General features: G+C 40.5%; 1 protein-coding gene and 1 long non-coding RNA gene across 2 annotated transcripts in view; one reads left to right on the top strand and one right to left on the bottom strand.

Annotated features, from left to right (window-relative positions):
* The window catches only part of Sppl3 (signal peptide peptidase like 3), a 78,438-nt gene that overhangs the window by 43,858 nt on the left and 10,241 nt on the right, over window positions 1-24,339 (bottom strand). The gene's annotated exons all lie outside the window — the stretch shown is intronic.
* LOC125349046 lies at window positions 1,725-23,064 on the top strand. Its single transcript, XR_007210440.1, has 3 exons — window positions 1,725-2,338; window positions 9,858-9,860; window positions 23,027-23,064. It is a non-coding gene; the product is annotated as an uncharacterized LOC125349046 (long non-coding RNA).

Raw genomic sequence — 24,339 nt, 5'->3', positions numbered from 1 at the left:
GTGTAAATAGGATTATGGTCCAAGCTGGCCCAGACATAAATGTCATCTAATGATAGGTTCCTTAAGTGGTAGAGTGCCTTCCTGACGAATGTAAAGCTCTGAGTTCAATTCCCAGCACTTTGGAAGAGAGGAAGGGAGGGAGGAAAGGAGAAAAGGAGAAAAAAAGGCCAGACCTTTGTGTCTATGTTCAGTTCAACAGCACTCACAAGTGAATGGATCATAGCTCTCTAATAATAAATGTCAGTTCCATAGGTAGGGGACATACTATACATGTATTATTAGTGATATTTCTATAAGCCACAGGAACAACGTTCATGTTAACTTTGTTCTCTTAGATAATATAATTATCAATTATCTATTACTCATTACCTATCTATTATATAGTCCTTTGATTCAGGAGTTGCCTGCTGTCTCCTTCCTCACTTCTGTTCTCTCCCTGACCCATTCCTATCTACAGAGAACGTTCCTGTCTACAGCACGAATAAGTAACTCTTAAAGCCAATGTCCCTATTCCTGTCCTTTTGGTACTATATGACAGCTTCCACTACTTGAAATCTTAAATTTTGATTTCTGACTTACAAACCACCAGTTTCCTTCTACTTCAGTGGCTGTTCCTCCTCAGTTACATCTGACAGCTCTTTCTCCTGAAATCCCCAAAATACTTGGTCTCTTCCTCTTCTCAACCTACATAGCTTCCTTAATGAGCAAGTCCAACATGAAGGATATCCCCTCCCCTAGCCCCACCTAGTAACTGCACCTATGCATGCTAAGCAAGTATACCACCACAGAGCCACCTTTCCACCTCAAGTCCAACAGTGTTAAGTATTTAATCCTAACACACTGCTAACCATGGCCTCTCTCTGGAAGTTGAGTTCTACGTTCTGCTGTGAAAATCTCTAATCACCTCTCTAATGATGAGTGCCTTAAAACTTACAATGAACAAAATCTTGATTTTCCTCACAAATCTACTTTTCCATCAATTTCTGCCATATTGGTAAGGATGCCATATATCCTGGTACTTAAAATCTATAGCACAAGCATCTCCAAAACATCCCAAATCTTCCCAGTTGTATCTCCATCATCAGCATCCTAATTGAAGTCACTACCAACTATATCTGCAGCTCCTACAACAGCCCTGTAACTGGCCATACTTCCATTCTCTTCTCCCCCAACACAAACAAATCCCTCCTGCCTCCATTGCCCTGTTGCAGCTGTTTAAGATCCTCAATGATCATACACTATTGATAAAATCCAAGCTCTTGTCTAGGTGAATGTCTGATCTTAATCTTGCCCTTATTTCTGGAATCAACAACAACAAGCACTACCACCTTGTGCTATCCTAACAAACATCCTTTAGTTTCACTGGCTTCCTCACTTGTGATTTAAATTCTACTTTAGAACCATTCTTTTTGCTTAGAATAGTGTTTCCTCTGATGTTTGGATGGGTAGCTTTCTTATTAATCAGACATCAGCTTAAATGTCACCTCATGGTCGACAAACCTGTCCTTTCTAGCCAGTGTCAGAGCTGTCCTAACCATGGAAACACCTGTATTAATTCTCTGCTTAGAATTCATGCTGTGTACTGGTGGCTCATGCCTATAATCCTAGCTATTCAAGAAGCTGAGATCTGAGGATACTGGTTCAAAGACAGCCTGTGCAGGAGTCTGTGAGATTCTAATCTCCAATTAACCACCAGAAAACTGGAAGTAGAGCGGTGGCTCAAAGTAGTAGAGAACTAGCCTTGAGCAAAAAAAAGCTCAGGGATGGCACTCAGGTCCTGAGTTTAAGCCCCATGACTGACAAAAAAAAAAATAATTGTATTTTAAATGATTGAATAATTGAAATGTAGGATGGACATAAATCCATAATTTTTTTCTAGTTAGAAATTTCATCTAAAACAATGCACAGGATGTTGTATTTGTTAGATATCTTTTTATTTTATTTTTTGGTCATGGGGCTTTTCTAGTGGTTATTTGGATATAAGAGTCTCATGGACTTTCCTGACCTCAGGATGGTTTTGAACAATCCTCAGATCTCAGGCTTCTGAGTAGCTGGGATTACAGGTGTGAGCCACCAGTGCCCAGCTTAATGTCATTTAATTATGAAAAGATGTAAGCTAAGCTCTTCAGAGAAGCCTTAACTATATTGAAAGCAATGGAATTTTGATGTTTTAAATAGATGAGATAACCTAGTTTCTGGCTTGAGTATTTCACTGTAAAGCAGTTGTCACTGAATTGGAAAGAAAGAAGAATGTATTTTTTTCTACAGACTATGGTGAGTAAAACAGTGAATTAGACTGGAAACAGAAACAAATTTTAAAATTGGAGTTTTTATTTTTGTTTTATTTTGTTGGTTGTGGGGCTTGAATGCAAGGCATGAGCACTGTCCCTAGCTTCCTTTTTGCTCAAGGCTAACACTCTACCACTTGAGCCACAGCCCTACTTCTAGCCTTTTCTGTTTATGTGGTGCTGAGGAATTGAACCCAGGGTTTCATGCATGCTAGGCGAGCAATCTACCGCTAAGCCACATGCCGGCCCCTGCTCTACCACTTTGAACCACAGTGCCGCTTCCAGTTTTCTGGTGGTTAATTGGAGATAAAGAGTCTCATGGATGCTCCTGGCTGGGCTGGCTTTGAACCATGATCCTCAGATCTCAGCCTCCTGAATAACAAGCGAGGATTACAGGTGTGAGTCACCTGCATCCAGCAACTGGACTTTTAAAATTTGCAAATTTGTCCTTAAGACAGTGACACAGCTGTCAAGAAAAGTAACAAATTTTTCTTTAAGGAAATTCTATTTTCAAACAGACTTGGAGAAAGCTGGTAAAATAGAATGCCAACAGCAGAGCTTAGAGTATTTAGCTAAGCCATTGACAAAGTTTCTGAACTGCCTCACAGAAGCTCTTTGGAAGGGATCCATGTTTTGGTTTGCTAGGCAGAGGGCAGGAATAGAAAACCCAAGAGAGTTGGTGGGGAGGAAGCTGGAGGCTTCTTCAGGCCCTCTGCTGGGGTATTAGATTGTGACAGCAAGCTCTGTGGTTAAGCCTGTGCAGTAATTAAGGGGTGTGCTTATTATAACTTAAATCTCAATGGACTTTTAACACTTCCTCCAGGCTTGCGAAGTAAAATAGCATTCTGACTTACTCAACACAAATAAATGAAGTTTCATGTTACTAAACTCCACCAATAGCTCAAGCTTCACTATGCGCACAACCAGACATTAAGGAGATTTCAACAAAATAAACCAAAAGATAGGTGTAAACAGATTTCAACACACAACACACACACACACACACACAGGGAGGGGGGAAGGGGGGCAATCTGGGCATAGCAGCTCGTGCCTGTAACTCTGGCTACTTGAGATGTGAGGATCAAGTACATCTCTGAGGCCAATCCAGGCAAAAAGTTAACAAGAGCCCTATATCTCACCTAACAAGCTGGACAGGGCCACCTCTGTTCCCAGTTACAAGATCCACAGTCTGTGCACAGCCTAAGCAAAAAACACATCACCTACCAAAAAGTAACTGCAGTAAAAAAGGGTTGGGGATATGATTCAAGTGGTGGATGCCTGACTAGCAAATGTGAGAACCTAAGATTTTAAAGCCAAATATTGCTAAAGAGAGGGACAGAAGGGACAAAACCTAATTATTTCTTCTGGGGAGGCTGGAAATATGGATTAGGTCCTTTGGGAGAGGCAGTACTGGGATTAGAAGTCAGGGCCACAACTCCAGAGATAAGTTTATTTTTTGCCTAGGCTGACATGGACCATAATCCCCCTATTTACACTGCCTGCTATAGTTAGGATAACAGGCATGCACCACGACACACAGACACTGATTGAGATGGAGTCTCATGAACTTCTTTGCTCTTCCTCCCAGGTTGGCCTCAAACCCCAATCCCTGCTTCACAAGTAGCTAGGATTACAGGCTGGATCCACCATGCCCAGCCAAGAGCAATTTTAATAAGTAGTGACAGAAAAAGACACAGCATTATCTACAAAGAAAGGTTTTAATCTAGATTTTTGTTCATCACCACCCCTGGCACAGAGAAGGTGCTGCAGGGTACAAGTGACAGCAGATCCAATCTAGGCTATTTTCCACCTGACCTACAAGCAGCACTGCCCTGACAGAGGATTATCTCCAGACTGCTCTGACCAGCACTATTCCTCCAAGGCCTAATCTCATTTTTTCCAGTAGCTACTTGTTAATGTTCCAGGATCAGGATAAAAAATGACAGGAAGGGCTGAGAACGTGGCTTAGTGGTAGAGTGCTTGCCTAGCATGCATGAAACCCTTAGTACCACATAAACAGAAAAGGCCAGAAGTGGTACAGTGGCTCAAGTGGTAGAGTGTTAGCCTTGTGCAAAAGAAGCTCAGGAGCAGTGCCATTTCCAGCACCAGGACTTGCAAAAAATAAATAAATAAAAGTCAAGGAAGGCTGGGAATATGGCTCACTAAGCCTCCTGCTTGCCTCGTATACATGAAGCCCTGGGTTTGATTTCTCAGCACCACATATATAGACTGTGGCTCAAGTGGTAGAGTGCTAGCCTTGAGCAAAAAAGCCAGGGACAGTGCTCAAAAAAAAAAAAAAAAGTCAAGGAGTCTATGACCAACAAGTAAACCTCAGTCACAAGTCCTAGAGCAAGCTGAGGGACAAGATTGAGTCAGTTGAAGTGTTTGGGCACAGGAGGGGGCAATGTGAGTAAGCACTACAGTTTTTTTTTTTGGTTGCTTTTTGTGCCAGTCCTGAGGCTAGAACTCATGACTTGACACTGTCTTTAAGCTTTTATGCAAAAGGCTAGTGCTCTATCACTTGAGTCACAGCTCCAGTTGTGGCTTTTTAGTGGTTAACTGGAGGTGAGTCTTATGGATTTTCCTGTTGGGGCTGGCTTTGAACCATGGCCCTCCTGAGTAGCTAAGATTACAGGCATGAGCTACCAGAACCTGGGTCACTACTGGTCCTAAGAACAGTGGTACCATTAACGAATGACAAGATTCTATTTTAATTTATTTGCTGTCCCTTGCTGAAGCAAGCTAGCTTAAGTATTCTTTTAGAATTGTATTGCTATTATTATTATTATTTCAGTTGTGGGGCTTGAATTCTGGGCCTGAGCACTGTCCCTGAGCTCTTCTGCTCAAGGCTAGCACTCTACCACTTGAGCCACAGTGCCACTTCCGGACTTTTCTGTTTATGCAGTGCTGAGGAATTGAATCCAGGGTTTCATGCATGCTAGACAAGCATTCTACCACTAAGCCACATACATTCCCAGCCCCACTTACTTTATTTTAATTTTAGCCAGTCCTGGGGCTTGAACTCAGGGCCTGAGCACTGTCTCTGGCTTCTTTTTGCTCAAGGATAGTACTCTACCACTTGAGTCACAGCACAGGTTTTCTGGTGGTTAACTGGAGATAAGAGTCTCAAGGACTTTCCTGCCCAGCTGGTTTTGAACCCTGATCCTCAGATCTGTCTCCTGAGTAGCTAGGATTACAGGCGTGAGGTGCCAGTGCCCAGCTTAGAATTATATTATTTTGACTGTGAATATTTTATAGGCTTGTGTAACTCACCTACATACTTGTTAAGAATAAAGGAAGTCAAGTTTATAATTTCATAACTACAACTCTGTTCTTCCTCCAAGAGTCACACTTAAACCCAGAGGGTTACAAAGGAAAAAGCTGGGTTTCTCACAGATGCTTTAAATTACCTCTCTTCTGGCAGATCTTATTATATCTGGAGTGTAAGAAAAGTAAGCAAATAGCAATGGAAAAAAATCTTTAAATAAAACAGTGACCTTCAACTTCTTAATCTTATCTACCATCTTTCAGGATCCAGGGCATAACATAAATTTAGTTACCATGTAAATGCTTTCATATTAATAAAATGAAACAAACTAAATTTACAATACCTTGATACTTTCTATTCCCTCTAATAAAGTCACCAGAGATGGAAATCATCCATGCTACTAAAAAGCTTTTAGTGGTCTAAAAGGAATCTAAGTCCAGTCTTCTAAAGGACAAAAGTCATTTCCTACAATTGGTAGCAATTTCTACAAAGCTTTAGATGCCTAGTAGGACAACAGTTTCTTAAACTAACAAGAAGCTACTAAGGGGTTAAAGAAACATCACAAATGCTGCTATTCCATGGTTGTTTTTTTTAACAATGGATTGACTGGATCTCAAAGAAACCTTTCCCTTATCCAATTTGAGTAACACTGTGTTAGTTTCCTACCACTATTGTAAGACTGTAAAGTGTGCATATGTGTGTATTAGAGGGAGGGGAAATGAGGGTTAAAAGAGACAATACAACTTTATTCTCTTACAGTTCTGGAGATCATAAATCTGAAATGAGCCTTACACCATTGGTTCCTTGCCTTTTTCAGCTTTCAGAGGTCCATCTACATAGTCTCACAGCTTCAACCTCTTGGTTCCACTGTCAAGCTTACTATCTCTTGCCTCACTCTTCAATGATTATGTATCTGGCCCACCAAACAATCTAGGATAATTTGTGTCTCAAGATCCTTAATTCAAAAAAAGAAAAGAAATAGCCATTCCTTTAAGGGGTTAGAGGCGTGGCTCAGGTGGTAAGAGTACTAGCCAATGAGTAAAAGCATCAGATATTGAGTTTGAGTCCTAATCTGCAGCAGAAAGAAAAGGGGGGGGGGGAAGAATCAAGATCCTTAAGTACATCTGCTAAGTCTCTTTTATTATATATTCATAGGTTTCAGAGGTTCATATGTAGATCTCTTTGAAGGCTATGATTCAGCCTATCACACACCTATAAAGAGATTTACAAGTCTTTAACATACTTACCACCAACAGTATACTATTTAACCTTTATGAAGTGTTAACATTCCTATTTATAAATAAAAAAGTAGTTTAGAAACGTTAATTTCTCAGCCTGTCATATAAATAGTAAACCAAAGAATGAAGATTCACACCAGAGCACACAGCCCTGCAGACCATGTTCTGTCCTTTACAGCCTTGGTTTTTCTTTCTTTTTTTTTTTTTTTTTTTGGTCACTGGTGGGGCTTGAACCCTGGACTCGGGCACATGTCCCTGAGCTATTCAGCTCAAGGCTAGCGCTCCACCACTTGAGCCACAGCACCACTTTCTGGTTTTCTGGTGGTTAATTGGAGTTAAGAGTCTCATGGACTTTCTTGCTGGGGCTGGCTTTGAACCATGATCCTCAAATCTCAGTCTCCACAGCAGCTAGGATTACAAGCATGAGCCACCAGTGCCAAGCTTCCCTACAGCCTTCATGACCGTGCAGTTTAGGGTCTCTATAGTTTTCTATTTTCTTGTATAACATTAATTTTTTTCCCCCAAAGGGCTTATTTTAGTATAAGAGGGTTAAAATAGGGAGGAAACAGAAAGTGAAAGAAACATTTTCTGTTCCCGATGCAGGAAAATTTTAGGAACCTTCAGGCTTCTAAAACAAAACCATACTTTTTAATACCATATTGTCCAACCTATAATCTACCAAAAGAGTATTTACATCAGAGGTACCTAGAAAATTCTTAGCTCCCTTAGAATCTCAAGTCTTTTCTTGTGTGTGGAAGATCCTAAGCTAGCAGGAATGCCTAATGCCTATGGCTGTTCTGTCCAAACAGACAGTACTTATGCCTTAACACCTTAACAACTTTGGGCACTCTAGAACTTCTCAACCTTAGAATCATTGGGGACAACTGCTATCTTTGTTTCCTGCATCATATGCATTTTTATATAGCACTTACTTTTATTTTACAACAAAGGTCAAAATCCCAGCCTTGCTGAAATATGGCATGGTCAAAAAGGATTTATTTGGAAATTTTACATTTCTTGTATGTCCATGAGTTTGCTGTTCCTCCCACAGTCATTTGAATTTGTGGGCCTATTCCTTTACTGTAAGCATTCATCAGTCCAATTCTGGCACAAGTGTGCTCCTAGACTTACAGCATGCAAACCTGGCTTCCAGATTATATGTCCTGACAAGTATAGAGAATTCTAAGTTTGCCATTACATGCAATTAACATTTTCCACTAAAGATACATTTTTTATTGCTATTCATCTGCTCACCCACTGTTCTCTTGAGATGGCAGGCTAACCAAGGAAACTGCATATGGTAACAGTTCTGAACTGTAAGTCTACTGGACTATACTACAACTACAGCAGAGAATTCTTGTGTTGGACAAATAAAACACACTGACATTTTTATCTGCCTACTGAAAACCACCAACTCATTAAAATGTCACAAAGACAAACTCTAACACCAAACATCAAAAAATATTCATAAACACAGAACATAAGTCTAACTAAGGGACTACTTAGGGAAGGAAAAAAGAAAAAGACAGTGAATAATTTTCAGATAACCTGCAACTGTATATGAGAACAGCATAAAGAACCCCAATGAAATCTGCTTATCAATAGGGGACTGAGGAGGAGAGAAACAGACTCTGTGTGGTGTACTGTACTGGTGGGAGGAGGTCAGGCCAAGAAGGGTGAAAGAGGATTTATATGACTGTAATATACTGTTGGCATTTGTGAAAATGGAACAATGAAACATGATGGAAGTTGTATTAGAAAGTAGACAACGAGATAAGGGAAAGTAATGGGAAGATTGATTGGAATACACTGTATACATGCACGAAAATGTCACAAGAAGTGCGTTCCCCACACCTTGTATAGCTAATGTATGCTAATTTAAAAAACAGCAGAGAGGGGGCCAGGAATGTGGCTTAGTGGTAGTGCTTGCCTAGCATGCATGAAGCCCTGGGTTAAATTCTTCAACACCACATAAACAGAAAAAGCTGGAAGTGGGGCTGTGGCTCAAGTGGTAGAGTGCTAGCCTTGAGCAAAAGAAGCTCAGGGACAGTGCCCAAGCCCTGAGTTCAAGTGCCAGGACCAGCAAAACAAAAAACAAAAAACCAGCAGAGAAAAACCACACACACTGGTAACAGAAATTTGTCATCTCTCTTAATTTCTGAATAAAGCTTAATGTTAGAAGACATGAATCAAACCAAAACACATGAAGAGTCTATTCAAAATGATGCAAATTCATGAATTTTCCAGCTCAATGGTTCTCAGAGCTCATGTTGCATCACAATTATCTGGAAGATGTATTCAAACACAATTGCTGACCCCATTCCAGATCTGGGTAGACCATGTATGTGTTATATATGTATGTACATATGTATATACGTGTGTATGTGTGTGTGTGTGTAAAATAAAGGAGCTATACTAACTCTAAACTTAAGAGAAATCACCCAAGAATCAAAAAGTACTCATTCAGTCACTGAACAGGGTCTCTGATAGTGACGACACATCACAGGACCCAGCAAAGAACATCCATATCATCACTGTCAGTGTACATCTTGAAAATATTTGGCATATTCAACCAGAAAAATAACTACATCTACAAAAATACCTGCATGAAGTGGTCAGCTGCCCAAAAGATCTATCAAGTTTCTAGGAACAGAGTGACTGCAAGAAGTGAGATGTTTCAAGTATGACTTAGCACTGGTACTGGGTCTTGACTATAACTGATCTTTCAAAGTAGCTATAAAAATTGACATTATAAATCTTTACTATTAGCAATGTATTTACTACCTGTTAGCAATTTATTATTTGTATGCTTGTTGGCCTTAATGAAAAAATGACTATTGTCCTTTTTAAGTTGGAACTTTGTTTTTTCTGATACACTTACTATACAGTAACTATGCCTGTAAGTGCGCACACATTCACACACTGCATTACAAACACAAGTGCTATTTGTTAAAACCCTTCATATGGGGCTGGGAATGTGGCTTAGTGGTAGAGTGCTCGCCTAGCATGCATGAAGCCCTGGGTTTGATTCCTCAGCACCAGATACACAGAAAAAGCCGGAAGTGGGTGCTGTGGCTCAAGTGGTAGAGTGCTAGCCTTGAGTAAAAAGAAGCTTAGGGACAGTGCTCAGGCCCTGAGTTCAAGCCCCAGGACTGGCAAAAGAAAAAAAGAGGAAACAGCAAGACTTGGTGCTACCCAAGCATTGGAGGTGACAACAAGGAGCATAACATAAGCCAGTTCCTTCTTCCAATCCAAATCCTTTTCTTGAGTGTGAGAGAAAAATCATCTTTTCTATCAAAGTAATTTGCTTCCTTTCTGTTAACCACTTTTCTGAAGAGTCCCTGCTTTGGACAGTGGCTTGGCCCTTGTTTATATTTTAGTTACATACATCCTTTTCCTGAGCACTGACATCCTATGAGAAGCTCCTTGAATTTTAATTACATCCTATTAATTAAGCCACATCCTTTTGCAGACTGTGAACCTGAACTCAGTCAATGTGAACAGAGGGGCAGGGCCTGCTGGGTTAGGGGGTTAAAAGAGAACAGCCTGTCTACCTTGTGTGCTTGCTTGCCAGATTTGGGGCTGATAGTGGCACCATTCTGCAGAAGTAAACATTGCCTTGCCTAGTTTGAGTTGGTGTGTTGTTATTGCTATGCAATAACCCAACATTCTGAGCTATTTCTAACAGGTGCTTGTCAAGTAATTGATAGGGAACAGGGTGGCTCTGGGCACTAGGTTTCCAGAACAGACGCAAAAGAATTTTCTTCTTCTTTTGAGAAGACCAGGCCCTCAGCTCCCTACATTTTTTTTGTTTTTATTATAGGTCTCCATCAAGAAAGCAGGGAGTAGCTAGCAGCTCCCCCCTTGTGTTGGTTCCTATACAGAGGCTCCATTCACTGTTCTGTGTTGTTGTTGTTGTTGTTGTTTTGCCAGTCCTGGGGCTTGAACTCAGGGCCTGGGCACTGTCCCCGTTTCTTTTGCTCAAGGTTAGCACTCTACCACTTGAGCCAATGCCCACTTCAGGCTTTTTCTGTTTATGCGGTACTGAGGAATGGAAGCCAGGGCTTCATGAATACTAGGCTAGCACTCTACCACTAAGCCACATCCCCAGCTCATCCATCCACTGTTTTGGCAGGGTTAGCAGTGAGGCATTTCTTCCTGGCCAGAAGACCTTCCACCCTTCTGTGGGTGGTTAAGGCAAAGTGGATGATACTGGTGATTGGGCTCCTGGTAAATTACAGTTTATAGAAAGCTGGCAGTCAGGACTGCTAAATTCTCAAGCTGTGTTAGTAGCAAGGGAAGGAAGTTGGCAACTTTAGCTGTGGGAGGGATCCAGTGGGAATGGGAAGATGCAAGACTTCAGGTGGAACAGAAATGAACACCTTTTTTCACTCATAGCATCCACAGCTTGTAAGGATGGTGTGCTACTTAACATATTTAAAATGTTTTTGTACTAAACGTAAGTGTAGGCAAATTTTGCCTAACTTGACCCACTTTTATCTTCTAAGTTTTCCCTTTACCTCTGCCTGCATGGTAAACTAGTAAACAAATCAACATCTGTTCAAGTCTGTAATCCTACCTACTCTACTCAGGAGGCTGAGATCTGAGGATTGCAGGTCAAAGCCAGCCTGGGCAGAAAAGTCCAAGAGACTCTTATTGCCAATTAATCATCAGAAAATGGGAAGTAGAGCTCTGGCTCAAAGTGGTAGAGCCCTAGCCTTGAGCAAATGAGCTCAGGGACAGCACCGGGCCCTGAATTAAAGCCCAGCACTGCAAATAAATAAATAAATAAATAAATAAATAAATAAATAAATAACATAGGCAGTCAATTTAGTACCTAGGATCTTTTGGAGATGGGGATAGAGAAGAGTTGTTCCAGTAACTGGTTAGCCTTGTAGACCAGGCTCTAAGTAGCTCAACAACATTAGGACTTATGGAAAGAGTTATTTAAATGCTAATTAGGGATAAAATTTGACCTGATGGCTGTTAAGATTCTGCTGCCATTTTTTTTTAAACAAGAACAGTGGAGCACTTAAGTATCTTGTGCTCTTAAATTTAAATTCTGTTACCGGGCTGTTTGGTTTGAAGTTTTATCCTTCAGAAGTATTGCTTATAGTTAAGTGCAGAAATACAGTTAGGTTTTTGGGATGAGGAATGGGTTCAGATTAAGTACTGAGCCAAACTTCTAACTATTTCTTGAACTGGTGCAGTGCAAATATAGGAGGATAGTTTAGTTCTGTTTCCACAGAACATGATAAACCATAACTGTTCATGTCACCCTGCTGTCTTCATTGATTAGACAAGGCAAGAATTGTGTAATTACCATGATATAAAACAAAATGTCCAGTCTTTTAGGCTGACCTTTCTGCTTTTGACCTCCTCAGCCCCCATTCCTCTTAGCCAGACTGCAAACATGTTTGCATTAATGCACTATGTAGGCGACTTGGAACTGGGCAACATTCTTTCATCCTAAGAATTTGCAAAGTCTAATCTCTTCTCCTTTCTGCCCTTGTAGGCTGTGGCTTTTTCAGTAGGCAAACTCTTCTTGACTTCTGGTTCAGCACTAAAATCCTAATGTTTTCTTTCTTTTTTGTTCTCTCAGGAGTTTGACAAGAAGTATAACCCTGCCTGGCACTGCAACATGGGCAAGACGTTGTGACTGTGAAAATAATGCTTGTTTTTTTTTTTTTTAACACTGAAAAAAGTGCTTCAGATAACACTATGGGGAGAAACTCTGGTGACAAAGAAGATGACATTTTTGGCCCTGCAAAACAGAGCTTATAAATGACATTGTGAGAATGTGTAGTGGGCCTGTTGAAGGACTGACTAGAGCAGTGTGCATTCATAACAGAACAAGAAATAATGCCAACTTATTAAACCAAAGAGATATTTCTAAGCCAAATGTCTCCTTCTTCTTGCAGGACTCACTTCATGGTCCTCAACTGCGTCTCATATTTGGTCTCACCTAAACAAACAAAAAAAATTCAGTATACAGAAACATTTAATCAAAATACAACACCAGAGGTAGAGTCTGAAAGCTACTATGTTGTTCTGTTGTTGATTGCTGAAACATGTGTTCTGATGATCCTGTCATCATGCTGCCCTTACATTCTAACAAATCACTGATTCATTATAGACATATTTTGTTGAATTTGGTACTGTTAAGTACTTGTAAGAAAAAATGATTCCTTATCAGTAGCAGATAAATTCAGGGGTCAGGAATGATGGTGGTGGTATAAAGCCAGATTGCCTACCTTAGGGGGTGGTCTGGAATAGAAACACTATCTGATGTCTTTCAATGTACACAAACTTTGTTCACACATATATTAAAAACATATGGAAATGTACTATACTCATAAATCAATATGTAGAATTGAAATCTCTTTGAATAACTACTTTATTTATTTATTTTGGCCAGTCCTGGGCCTTGGACTCAGGGCCTGAGCACTGTCCCTGGCTTCTTTTTGCTCAAGGCTAGCACTCTGCCACTTGAGCCACAGCGCCACTTCTGGCCGTTTTCTGTATATGTGGTGCTGGGGAATTGAACCCAGGGCTTCATGTATAAGAGACACGCACTCTTGCCACTAGGCCATGGCTCAAGTGGCAGAGTGCTAGCCTTGAGCAAAAAGAAGCCAGGGACAGTGCTCAGGCCCTGAGTCTAAGGCCCAGGACTGGCAAAAAAAAAAAAAAAAAAAAAATCAGGTGATTAGCAATGCCTAAAATATCACAAGGCTCTTAGTAAATCTGTACATGAGAGGACATTTACTCCAATTTATACAGCTCTTGATATAAAATGCATTGTATAAAAACATGCTTTGAGTTTATATGTAAATATGTAAAAATATTTCAGACGGGTAAAGATTTAAACACCAAATGAGACAGAACACTTATTCCTTGTACAGCACTGTTCTGCAGACTGCAAGAAGCCTAGCCTACCCACTAAAATTTTTAAAAAACCTCTTTGATCACTAAATATGCACTCACAAATTCTAAAAATGTCCCCTAGAGGATGGTTACTACCCTAGCTGAGAACCACTGACTTAAGTGGTTCTCATCTCATACACATGACTAGGCTATTTTAAAATACCACTGTACTTTATTAAGTTAGCCATTTTGTTAGTATAGTATCACTCTGTAGTACTGTATTATTACTTTGTAATTCACTACCATGGATCAGCATAGTAGTAGTTATGAATAAAGAAGCATATGATAAATATATGTAACTAAATACAACTCAGGTACAAACAAGATTAGGAATATATGTGTACTAGAACAAAAGAATTTCAAATGTGACTTCAAATATTCATCTAAGAAAATAATAAGAGGGCTGGGAATATGGCCTAGTGGTAGAGTGCTTGCCTCATATACAAGAAGCCCTGGATTTGATTCCTAAGCACTACATATATAGGAAAGGCCAGAAGTGGGGCTGTGGCTAAAGTGGCAGAGTGCTAGCCTTGAGCAAAAAGAAGCCAGGGACAGTGCTCAGGCCCTGAGTTCAAGCCCCAGGACTGGCAAAAACAACAACAACAACAACAAACAGTTTAGAAAATAATAATCTCTGGGGGCTGGGAATATGGCCTAGTGGCAAGAGTTCTTGCCTCATATGCATGAAGCCCTGGGTTTGATTCCTCAGCACCACATATATAGAAAAGGCCAGAAGTGGCACGATGGCTCAAGTGGTAGAGTGCTAGCCTTGAGCAAAAAAGAAGCCAGGGACAGTGCTCAGACCCTGAGTTCAAGCCCCAGGACTGGCAAAAAAAAAAAAAAAAAGAAAGAAAAAGAAAATAATAATCTCTGAAAACTGGATTTTACTATACTCACAAGCCACTCACTGTAGTATAGTATTTAAAATGAAAAATCTGTCATAAAAGATATTGAAGCTTTCAAATGGTTTAACAATTTAATCAAAATCACTTAGATTACTCTAAAAAAGTGGTTAAGAATTATTTTAAAGGGCAATAAAGCCAGGCATTGGTGGCTTACTTTCTAATCTTAGCGAAAGTGGCTAATAGGAGGCTAAGAGCCACAGGATTGAAGTTCAAAGGCAGTCTGTACAGAAAAGTCCTTGAGGGCTGGGGATATGGCCTAGTGGCAAGAGTGCTTGCCTACCATACATGAAGCCCTGGGTTCAATTCCCCAGCACCACATATATAGAAAATGGCCAGGAGTGGTGCTCTGGTTCAAGTGGAAGAGTGCCAGCCTGGAGCAAAAAGAAGCCAGGGACAGTGCTCAGTCCCTGAGTCCAAGCCCCAGGACTGGCAAAAAACAACAACAACAACAACAAAAGAAACCAGAAAAGTCCTTGAGACTACATTTCTAACTAACCAGAAAAAAAGCCAAGCAAAGTGCTGAGTTCAAACCCCAGTAACCAACACACAAACAAAAAAGTAAAATGATAAATGAATTAAAACTTTAAGAAAAAAATCATACACTGGTATTTTACCAGACGTACTGTAGAAGAAACAGTCTGCTTTATCTTATTGGTGAGTCTCAAACCCCAGGACTGGCAAAAAAAAAAAAAAAAAAAAAAAAACCAACAATACTCTAAAAAGGACACAAGTAAAGAGAAGCGAAAAAAATGAGAGCTGGAAAGAACTGAAAACACGAACACTGAAAGAGAAAGTCTGAAGATCTTGGTAAGTGAGGAAATCTCAGGCAGCTAGAACAGCGATACTGGACTGACAGCGATACCGGACTGATGTTGGAAGAAGGAGCCGCATGCACAGATAGCCTCAACACATCTGCAGAGAGGTTTTTTTTTCCCTTTAGTCTTGGGACAGTAACTACTATCTACAGCCATAAAAATCCTAACAAGACCCAAACAGATCCAAAAGTTACTCCGCAGTGGCAGAACAAGATCTGGATACTTTAAAAGGAATGTAACAAAAATCTAGTGTCCAATAATGTAAAAATACAAATTTCACAAAGTTCAAGCATGCAAACAACCAGGAAGAGCCATATCTTGAAGAAAAAGTATTTCAAATGAATGTGATATGGAAAGGAAAGGAAAAAAGTATTTTTTAAAATTCTGTCAGTACTGGGGCTTGTATTCAGGGCTTGGGTGCTGTCCTTGCACAGCTCTACTTCTGTTTTTTTGATGGATGATTAGAGCTAAGAGTGTCCTGGACTTTCCTGCATAGGCTGGCTCTAAACAGCAATCTATTCAGATCTCAGCCTCCTGAGTAGCTAGGATTACAGGCACAAGCCACAGTGCCCACCTAGGAGATTTTTTTTTTAAAGACCCAAATGGAATTTACATATATTATCTAATTTATGGGTGGGAATAACCACCAATGATATTTAGAAGAAGGAAAGATCCCTGAACTTTACAGCACACCAACACAGACTATCCATAGCAAGAAGGAATTGAAAATATAGAAAAATCACATCCTTGGTACTCTCTGGGACACTATTAACTAATGAAACACAGATGAACAAAAGGTGCAGGAAAAGGTATAGGTAAAAAAGCAGGCATACATATGTGTTTATGCATGTGTGCCGAAGAAATAATGGCTAAATAATTTATGCATTTCATTAAAAGTACAAAACCATAGATCTAACAAGCTTCAAGCAGAAGTATAAAGAACAGCACAATACCCAGAAGCCAGTGGCTCATGTCTGTAATCCTAGCTACTCAGCAGAGTGAGAGCTGAGGATTGAAGTTTGAAGCCAGCCTGGGCAAGAAAGTCTGTGAAATTCTATTAATCTCCAAATAAGCACCCGAAAGCCAGAAAATGAGGTGTGGCTCAAGTGGTAGAGCACCAACCTGAGTTCAAGAATCGGTATCAGCACAAAAGCTAAATTAAAATTAACATCACTTTTTTTTTTTTTTATTATTGTTGTGGGACTTGGAACTCAGGGCCTGGGCACTGTCCCTCTTTGTGCTCAAGGCTAGTAGTGCTCTACCACTTGAGCCACAGAGCCACTTACAGTTTTTGAGTGATTAATTGGAGATAAGTGTCTCATGGGGGGCTGGGAATATGGCCTAGTGGTAAAGTGCTCGCCTTGTATACATGAAGCCCTGGGTTGGATTCTTCAGCACCACATACATAGAAAAAGCCAGAAGTAGCGCTGTGGCTCAAGTGGTAGAGTGCTAGCCTTGAGCAAAAAGAAGCTAGGAACAGTGCTCAGGCCCTGAGTTCAAACCCCAAGACTGGCAAAAAACAAAACAAAACAAGAGTCTCATGGGGACTTTTTCTGCCTGGGCTGGCTTTGGATCTCAGATCTCAGCCTCCTGAGTAGCTAGGATTGGATTACAGGTATGAAGCCACCAGCGCCTGATTCCTTTTTTTTTTTTTTTTAATGTGGCCTTATATACATGCTTCTCGTTGTGTTTCTAGAAAGGTTGTATTTTACAACTCACTCTTCTAATTTCCTTCTTGGCAAAGAAGTGACAGGAAGCCTTGCATCCCCAAACTGGAGTCATTCAACCTTTCAGAGTCCCAAGCCTACTGATAAAGCAGTAGGGTTGCCAGAAAGTTACCAAAAAGGAAGAAAGTAGCCTAACAATTCTGAGGCTAATTTCTTCTGAAATGATTTTAACATGCAAAAGAAATAAGTAGTGGCCTGAAGGGGGAAAACAAAATCTGTGAACCAAAAGATATACATTCAGTATTTTTTCTTTATGCAATCTTTTTAGGTACTTAAACAACCATTTTGACTTTGGAATTATACTTTTAAAAACAAATAGATGTAATTTTAAAACCACTGCTTTTTCTTTATAAGCCCTTGGTTAAATATAAGCAATTAAATATATCAAACAGAAAGCTCACTCTAGGATGGCTATAACTAACACAGACAAGGACAACTGTTGGTGAAGCAGTAGAGAAATTAGAACTCTCCTGTTATCAGTGAGAAAGTAAAATGGGGTGGGCATATTGGAAAACAGTTTGGCAATTCCTCACATGTTAAAAACAGAAATTGTCTGAGAACAATTTTTCTCTGAAGTACCCACCCATGAGAATTTATGAAAATATATACTCAGAAGCACTGGCATATAACAAATATTGATAACAGCATTACACAAAATAGCCAAAAGGTGAAAACTACCCAAATGTCTATCAAGTAACAAATGGATAAATATAATTTGGTATACACTTATCAAATTATCACCCCACACACAAAAAAATGCAAAAAAGGCCAGGTGTGGTGACCCATACTTGTAATGTCAGTGCTCAGAAAGCTATGATGAAGGATTAATTGTGAGTGCCAGGACAGCCTGGTTTACACAGCTAAACCAAACAAAATAAAAACAAAAATACGTGATGGGGGTCCCACTTATAATTCTAGTTACATGGGTTTGAAGAGTGGAAGGGTTGTAATTTCAGGCCACTCCAGGCAAAAAGTTATCCCCCATCTTAATCAACAGTTGGATGCCATGATGTGCACCTGCCATCCCCTCTACTTGAGATGCTGAGATCTAAAGGATTGAAAAGAAGTACACGAAATCTCATCTCAACAGAAAACACAGGTCATGATAATAATGCAGTTATCATCCCGGCAATCAAAGGAAGCATAAAATAGACTGTAGTCCAAAATGGTGTAGGCAAAAAGTCAGACCTTATCCCAAATATAGGGTCTGGAGGTATGGTACAAGTGGTAGAGCACATGCACAGCAAGCATGAAGTCCTGAATTCAAAACCCAGTACCATTAAAAAAAAAAAAAAGAAGGAAGCACTGATATATGCCAGGAGAATGTATAAAGACATGCTAAATCAAAGAAGACAGACACAAAAAACCATATAATATAAGACTTCATACGAAGTAGGCAAAGCCAAAACTAAAAGTAAATTAGTGGCTGTCGGGCTGGAGAGAAGGAAAAATAGGGATGAACTCCTAACATGTATTATTTGGGTATTCTTTGGGGAAGAAGAAAATATTCTGAGACTGAGTGTGGTGATTGATGGCTGTACAATTTGAGATTGACTGTGGTGATGGTTGAACAATTTAAGTGACTGAGTTGTAGTTTATGAATTTTAACTCAGTGCTTACATCAAAGGGGCCTTCATGAAATCTGCCCATGTGAAATGCTTTGCTCTAGAGCAGATGAAAAAGAAGGAACCTCAACTTCCTCACTCCTCAGTGATGTGATCCTGCAGTTGCTCTCACTAAAGGAACTCAGCTTTGGACTCAGCCATAAGACTTTCTCTGGCCTAAAGAATGAAGCACAAACAGCAATAGGCCCGTCCCAAGCCCAAGCCCTGAGTCTCAGAGGTTGGTTTCCACTTGCCTTCTGGTGCCCTTGCCACTGGCCCAGGTGGTTGGTGCTCATTCCACCTGGGCTCAAAACAGAAGCCTTCCAAGCATCTTACAGCTCTGAAGCAAGAAGCAGCGTTGTACCAGCCAATCTGTAGCTCCATGAAAAAAGCTACTTTAAGCCACTGGGTTGTTTGTTGTTTTTTTTTTTTTTTGGGGGGGGGTGTAACTTGCTACATGCAATACTTCAGTGGTGATAGCATTCTCATATTGGAAGAGGTTTCACAAATTAAATGGTGATTACCAAAGAAGTCCAGCCCAATAACCTGAACTATACTACTTTTACTTACTTAGCACAAGACAGTGATCTATACCTCACTTGATATCTTACACTATATAGGGAGTTGGGGGAAGAGGCGTACTGCTTTCTAGGCAGGTGCTATACCACTGAGCCATGCTCCCATAATCTAAGAGGGAAATTCTTATAAATTTTCTATGTGTGTACATACACAGAGAAAGAGAAAGAAGGAGAGAGAACTTATGATTTACTTGATGAGAAACAAGGTCTCCAATGTCTTTCTCTAAAGCCCAAATAAGATATTCTAAATAGCTCTTGAAACAAAGACCACCCATCGCTAAATTCATTATCAACATGGTATATCTAAACTGAACACAAAACTGGATGTTTGGAGATACCTAGGGTCATTTGTACCTTTTCTGTAAGATGACACTGGCCTAATTACCTATTCTCTAGAAACTGGCTTCATTTTCCATTTGATGTCACTACTTGATGTTCCAGTGGGACTCTATCTTTGCCTCCACCTCTACAGTCTAATTACATCTGCTAATCGTTGTTTTTCTTCTACTTGTTGCCTTTTCTCAAGTTCATTGATAACATTTAGCCTTTAAAACTTTGCTAGTGGGCTAGGAATGTGGCTTAGCGGTAGAGTGCTTGCCTTGCATGCAGGAAGTCTTCAGCACCACATAAACAGAAAAAGCCAGAAGTGGTGCTGTGGCTCAAGAGGTAGAGTGCTAGTCTTGAGCAAAAAGAAACCAGGGGGGCTGGGGATATAGCCTAGTGGCAAGAGTGCCTGCCTCGGATACACGAGGCCTTAGGTTCGATTCCCCAGCACCACATATACAGAAAACGGCCAGAAGCGGCGCTGTGGCTCAAGTGGCAGAGTGCTAGCCTTGAGCGGGAAGAAGCCAGGGACAGTGCTCAGGCCCTGAGTCCAAGGCCCAGGACTGGCCAAAAAAAAAAAAGAAACCAGGGGCAGTGCCCAGGCCTGGAGTTCAAGCCTCCAGGACTGGCAAAAACAAAGCAAAAAACTTTGCCATCAGCTGGGCAATGGTGGCTCATATCTGTAATCCTAGCTACTCAGGAGGCTGAGATCTGAAGATCATGGTTCAAAGCCAGACAAGAAAGTCTGTGAGACTCCTATCTCCAGTTAACCACCAGAAAACTGGAAGGGAAGGGAAGTGGTGGAAGGGAAGGGATGCTGTGGCTCAAAGTGGAAGAGCACTAGCCTTGAGCTGAAGAACTCAGGGGCAGCACCCAGGCCCAGAGTTCAAGCCCCAGAATCGAAAAACAAAAACTTTGCTATCAATGAATTACTAGCTTAATGCATCATCTAGAGGCCTATAAATTTTTTTTATCACTGAGGAACATGTGAAGGTTCAAAGACAAAGCATGGTGACACAACCCTGTAATCCTATTTACTCAGGAGGCTGCAGCTAATCTAGGCAAAAAATAGTTAGCAACAGCGTAACTCAAAGAATAAACTCGGATGTAAGATATCACACAGTGCTCAGGCCCTGAGTCCAAGGCCCAGGACTGGCAAAAAAAAAAAAAAAAAAGAAAAAGAAAAAAGGGCTGGGGCCTGGCCCAAGCAGTAGAGCACTTGCCTAGCAAGCATAAAGCTGCGAATTCAAACCCCAATACTCCCCAATAAAAAGTGCTGTCAAGAAAATAAAAGTCTCCTAATCCAATAATTTTATGCCTATTTCAGATGATGTTGTTACTTACTTCTGACCCAAGATTGAGGCACTGCTACAGCTATTAAATTTAAAATATGTACGTATCAAACCAAGATATTTTAACTTCCTCTTTCTGAATAATAATTCAACAAGAGACAAGAAATGAATTAAAGGGAACAGGAACATTGGGATCAGGAAAAAGATGATAGCAAAACAAGTTTCTATTATTAAAAAAAAAAAGTCAGGCGCTGGTGGCTCATGCCTATAATCCTAGCTACTCAGGAGGCTTAGATCTGAGGATTGAGGTTCCAAGCCAGCCAGGGCAAGAAAGTCCATGAGACTCTTATCTCCAATTAACTACCAGAAAACTAGAAGTGGCGCTAGGGCTCAAGTGGTAGTGTGCTAGCCTTGAGCCAAATTGCTCAGGGACAGTACCAAGGCTCAGAGTTCAAGTCTCACAACCAACCAAAAAAAGGGGAGGAGGGGTGGGAATGTGGCTTAGCGGTAAAGTGCTTGCCTAGCATGCACAAAGCCCCGGATTTGATTCCTCAGCACACATAAACAGAAAAGGCCAGAAGTGGTACTGTGGCTCAAGTGGTAGAGTGCTAGCCTTGAACAAAAAGAAGCCAGGAACAGTGAGTGCTCAGACCCCGAGTTCAAGCCCCAGGACTGGCAAAAAAAAAAAAAAAAAAAAAAGGGAAGAATGGTGGAAAGGGTAACTAACACTGAGTAAGATGCCTGCAATCCTAACTACTCAGGAGGCTGAGATCTGAGGATCATGGTTTGAAGCAAGCCTGGGCAGAAAAGTCTGTGAGACTCTTACTCCAATTAAACACCCCAAAACTGGAAGTGGAGCTCTGGCTCAAAGTGGTAATATTGCTAGCCTTGAGCACAAAAGTTAAGAACAACACCCAGGCCCTGAGTTCTAGCATCATGAATGTAAAAAAAAAAAATGTTGAAGTAAAATCCCTTTGCACAACTATTTGAAGATAATACTTAAAAGTGAGTCAAAAGGGGCTGGGAATGTGGTTCAGTGGTAGAGAGCTTGCCTAGCATGCATGAAGCCCTGGGTTGATTCCTCAGTACTACATAAACAGAAAAACCCACAAGTGGTGGTGTGGCTCAAGGTAGTGCTAGCCTCAAGCAAAAAGAAGCCAGGGACAGTGCTTTAGCCCTGAGTCCCAAACATCAGGACTGCCCCCCCCCAAAAAAAAGTGGGTTAAAAGAAGCAGTAACATATGCCACATATTTAATGAGTGCTTGCTTAGGAGATAAAGTACAAATAAATAGGTGACAGTGTATGGCCCAGTTCAAAACCACCAGAACTAAATAAAGATGACTGAGTAACCAATGATCCTTTATAAACAAATGTCAGTCTCCCTTAGATGTTCTGCTCCTGAGCCTTTTGCTTTCTCTAGGTGTTGTCAGGACATTAGAAAGACAAATCTGGCCACACCATCTGAACTGACTTGACAATTTTACTTTTGTATTTGTTTGAAAGAGCAGTAAAATGTTAGGTTAAGTATTACTCATTTTTTCTGTATCTGTATTACTCATTTTATTCTATATCCAATATCTAATAAATTTCACCTCTAAAACATTCTTCCATTTAAATAAATCTGAGGAAGTAGAGATATGGTTTAAGTGGTAGTGTCAACATTGAGTAAAACTGTCAGTGAGAACGCAATACCTTGAGTTCAAGTAAGGCCTTGAGTTTATAAGCAAATAAATCTAAACACCTAGTACATGTACCCTATACCCTATATATCCTATGTCCTTATATCCTATATAAAATAGGCTTGATCCTACCCTTAACTGAGTTTACTGTCAAGGTGAAAGATAGACACATTAATTTAATGCAAGGTCAGAAAATCCTAAGTCAGCCCATATGATGGGCTGTAGGTATCAGCATAATTTCTCCCTTGCCAATTTGAAGGTCCTAGAACAAGAGGACAATTAAAGCTAAAAGACAGGTAAGGTAGGACTTATGTAGAAATTTGGAAGAAATTACTAAGGAGATAGCTGTTACTATGGCTCACGTAACTTTTTCTTTTTGCCAGTCATGGGGCTTGAATTTAGGGCCTGGGCATTGTCTCTGAGCTTCTTTTGCTCAAGGCTAAGTACTCTACCACTTGAGCCACAGCACCACCTTTGGCTTTTCTGTTCATGTGGTACTGAGGAATTGAACCCTTGTGTTTCAGGCATATTAGGCAAGCACTCTAACATTAAACCACATTCTCAGCCCTCAAGTAACAAAATATTTTAAGGAAAACAGGAATATAAAGCTGGGCGCCTGTGGCTCACACCAATAACCCTAGCTACTCAGGAGGCCCAGAATCTGAGGATCATGGCTCAAAGCCCAAGTACTAAGAAAAAGCCAGAAGTGGAACTGTGGCTCAAATGGTAGAGCACTATTGGCCTTGAGTACAAAGAGGTTCAGGGGACAGTGCCCGTGCCCTGAGTTCAAACCCCAAGACCAGCTAAAAAAGAGAAAAAAGGAAGGAAAAGAGAAGAAAGAAGGACTACAAGGCCGTATTGCATTGAAAGTTAGACTTAAGAGAAGTTGAACTTCATACTCAGGCATTAAAAAAGAAACCAGAGGGGCTGGGGATATGGCCTAGTGGCAAGAGCGCTTGCCTCATATACATGAGGCCCTGGGTTCAATTCCCCAGCACCACATATATAGAAAACGGCCAGAGGTGGCGCTGTGGCTCAAGAGCAAAAAGAAGCCAGGGACAGTGCTTAGGCCCCAGTCCAAGCCCCAGGACTGGACAAAAAAAAAAAAAAAAAAGAAAAAAGAAACCAGAATATCTAAATATAATACAACCAGAATCAGTGGGTGGTGGGAAGGGGAAGCCCAAAAGAAGTCAGGTGCTGGTGGCTCACGCCTGTAATTCTAGCTACTCGGTTGAGATCTGAAGATATCGGTTCAAAGCCAACTGGAGCAAGAAAGTCCATGAGCCGCTCACCTTGAATTAATTACCAAAAAAGCCAGAAGTGGAGCTGTGACTCAAGTGGTAGTAGCCTTGAGCAAAATAGCTCAGGGACAGCACCCAGATCTGAGTTCAAACCCCAAAACTGATTAAAAAATAAGAAAAAGAGAAAAAAGAAACAAAGCTTAATACACACTAAGCATTCCCCACTAAGTTCATGACTTTTAAATAGCCATAATAATTAAGGATAAATATATCTAAATTTAAGCTATAGTTTAAGAAAAATCTCTTTCCAAGATCAATTTCTTTTCCATGCCTTCAAATACACAATTTTCTTTCTTAAAAAACAAAAGCCCTTTATAGATCCTGCTGCTTATACAAGCATCCTGTTTTCCTGTGATCTATCCTCCCAAACAAATGGTCAGTAAGCAAAGGAGACC

This window comes from Perognathus longimembris, chromosome 3 (genome assembly GCF_023159225.1).
Source record: "Perognathus longimembris pacificus isolate PPM17 chromosome 3, ASM2315922v1, whole genome shotgun sequence".
Taxonomy (NCBI): Eukaryota; Metazoa; Chordata; class Mammalia; order Rodentia; family Heteromyidae; genus Perognathus; species Perognathus longimembris.
This window is presented reverse-complemented; position numbering and strand designations above follow the sequence as displayed.